The sequence below is a fragment of the Hemiscyllium ocellatum genome, chromosome 10, assembly GCF_020745735.1.
Source record: "Hemiscyllium ocellatum isolate sHemOce1 chromosome 10, sHemOce1.pat.X.cur, whole genome shotgun sequence".
NCBI classification, from domain to species: domain Eukaryota; kingdom Metazoa; phylum Chordata; class Chondrichthyes; order Orectolobiformes; family Hemiscylliidae; genus Hemiscyllium; species Hemiscyllium ocellatum.
This window is the reverse complement of record NC_083410.1, coordinates 107420236-107423634: the sequence shown is the minus strand read 5'-3', so window position 1 is coordinate 107423634 and position 3399 is coordinate 107420236.

The following is a 3399-nucleotide window of genomic DNA, read 5'->3' as shown; positions in this document are numbered from 1 at the left end:
CCAGGATCGCGGGGATCCACCCACCGACCGGCCCTGGATGCACAGGGATCCACCCACCGACCGACCCTGGATGCACAGGGATCCACCCACCGACCGGCCCAGGATCGCGGGGATCCACCCACCGACCGGCCCAGGATCGCGGGGATCCACCCACCGACCGGCCCTGGATGCACAGGGATCCACCCACCGACCGACCCTGGATGCACAGGGATCCACCCACCGACCGGCCCAGGATCGCGGGGATCCACCCACAGACCGGCCCAGGATCACAGGGATCCACCCACAGACCGGCCCAGGATCGCGGGGATCCACCCACAGACCAGACCGGGATCACAGGGATCCACCCACAGACCGGCCCAGGATCACAGGGATCCACCCACAGTCCGGCCCAGGATCGCGGGGATGTACCCTCAGACCAGCCCAGGATCACAGTGATCCACCCACAGACCAGACCAGGATCACGGGATCCACGCACAGACTAGACCAGGACCGCGGGGATCCACCCTCAGACCAGCCCAGGATCACAGTGATCCACCCACAGACCAGACCAGGATCACGGGATCCACGCACAGACTAGACCAGGACCGCGGGGATCCACCCTCAGACCAGCCCAGGATCACAGGATCCACCCACAGACCAGACCAAGATCATGGTGATCCACTCAATGAGCAGCCCAGGATCACGGGGATCCACCCACAGACCATCCCAGGATCACAGGGATCCATGCACAGACCAGACCAGGATTGTGGGGATCCACCCGCAGAGCAGCATAGGATCACGGGGATCCACCCACAGACCAGCCTAGGATCACGGGGATCCACGCACAGTCCAGACCAGGATCGTGGGGATCCACCCAAAGAGCGACCCAGGATCACAGGGACCGACCCACAGACCAGACCAGCAATGCGGGGATCCACCCACAGAGCAGCATCAAAGTGATCCACCTACAGACCAGCCCAGGATCACAGGCATCCACCCACAGACCAGACCAGGATCACAGGCATCCACCCACAGACCAGACCAGGATTAGATTAGATTACTTGCTGTGTGGAAACAGACCCTTCAGCCCAACAAGTCCACGCCGACCCTCCGAAGTGCAACCCAAGTGGTTAGCACTGCTGTCTCACAGCGCCAGAGACCTGGGTTCAATTCCCGCCTCAGGCGACTGACTGTGTGGAGTTTGCACATTCTCCCTGCGTCTGCGTGAGTTTCCTCCGGGTGCTCCGGTTTCCTCCCACAGTCCAAAGACGTGCAGGTCAGGTGAATTGGCCATGTTAAATTGCCCATAGTGTTAGGTAAGGGGTAAATGTAGGGGTAGGGGTGGGTTGCGCTTCGGCGGGTTGGTGTAAACTTGTTGGGCCGAAGGGCTTGTTTCCACACTGTAAGTATCTAATCTAATCTAATCTAATCATTCCCCTACATTTACCCCTTCACCGAACACTACAGGCGATTTCCCATGGCCAATTCACCTAACCTGCACATCTTTGGACTGTGGGAGGAAACCAGAGCACCCGGAGGAAACCCATGCAGACACGGGGAGAATGTGTAAACTCCACACAGGCAGTTGCCTGAGGCGGGAATTGAACACAGGTCTCTGGCGCCGTGAGGCACCAGTGCTAAGCACTGTGCCACTGTGCCGCCCATCACAGGGATCCACCCACAGACCAGTCTGACAATCACAGGGATCCACCCACAGAGCAGCCCAGGATCACAGGGATCCACCCTTCTGCTGTACAGAGAATCACAAGGATCTATCCACAGACCAGTCTGAGAATCACAGGGATCCACCCAGATGCCAGTGGAAAATCATAGGGATCCACTCACATACCAGCCCAGAAACACAGGGATTCACCCACCAGCTTTGCTGTTGGTCACAGGGATCCATCCACCACCCCTTGCTGAGAGTCACAGGGATCCAGCCTTGCTGAAGGTCACAGGGATCCACCCACTGGCCTTAATGTAGGTTACAGGGATTCATCCACCAATCACCTGCTGAGAATCACAGGGATCCTCCCACAAGCTAGTCTGAGAATCACAGGGATCCACGCACCGGCCTTGTTGAGGGTCATAGGGATTCTCCCATCCGCCTTGCTGAGGGTCACAGCAACCACCACACTGAGACCACGGATCAACCCAGGTTGCTAGAATCACATAATGATCCAACCATGGCTACTGGAAATCAATTAGATCCTCTACCCGCCTGTGAATTTCAGTGATAATTCTATCCTGCCAGGAATCACATAGCGATCAGCACTCTGCTGGAGATTGTGCAAGGACACAACAGCTCTGCTGGGAGTCAGGCAAGGATTCACCCATGTTTTTGGAGAAACCCTGCTGGAATGTGATAGTGATGGCCTAGTGGTATTATCGTCAGACTATTAATCCAGAGAACCAAGTAATGTTCTGGGGACCTGTATTTGAATCTGACCAGGTAAAAACAATGACTGCAGATGCTGGAAACCAGATTCTGGATCAGTGGTGCTAGAAGAGCACAGCAGTTCAGTCAGCATCCAACGAGCAGTGAAATCGACATTTCGGGCAAAAGCCCTTCATCTTTGAATCTGACCGCTGCAGATGGTAGAATTTGGATTCAATAATAGTCTGGAAATAAGAGTCTAATGGTGACCATGAAACTATCGTCAATTGTCAGGGAAAACCCATCTGATTCATATCTAGATACCTTATTAATTGAGTCAAGGGTAGTTGCCTCCAGTTTCCGTGTAGGCAGTGACTTCCAGATTCCAACCACCCACTGTATGAACAAAAAAAAATCCTTATCTCCATTGTAATCCTTCTACCATTTTAAATTAATGCCCACGACGCACACTCCTCACCAAGATAAATAGCTCTTTCTTATCCAAGCTCCTCACAACCCCTTCCTTAGGGAAGGAAATCTGCCATCCTTACCCAGCATGGCGTACATGTGACTTTTGAGCCACTGCCATGTGGTTGCCTCTTACTGCCCTCTGAGCAATTAGGAATGGGCAATGAATGGTGGCCCAGCTAGTGATGTTCACATCTTGTGAATGATTTTTTAAAAGAAAATTCCACCAAATATCTAGAAATCTCTTTTATCTTTCACCCACCATTCTGGAAACCCTAAATCTCCCATTGGGATTCTTCTATCCTGATGGGCTTCCATTCTAACCCTCCTACATAGCTAAGAATTCCAGTTTACTCACCCACCCAGCTGCATTTGCTATTTGGTCAGAACCATCCACCCTGCTGAGATCCCCAGCACATCATCTGCCTGGAATTACCCGTCTGACCCTCCTGCTCTGCTGGAATTCTGACTGGAACCATACTTTCTCCTGGGATTTGCACAGTAACGTTTCTCCAGCTGGAAGTCCCACTGTGACCCCTCAACTTGTTGGGATTCCCAAAGCAACCACTTAACCC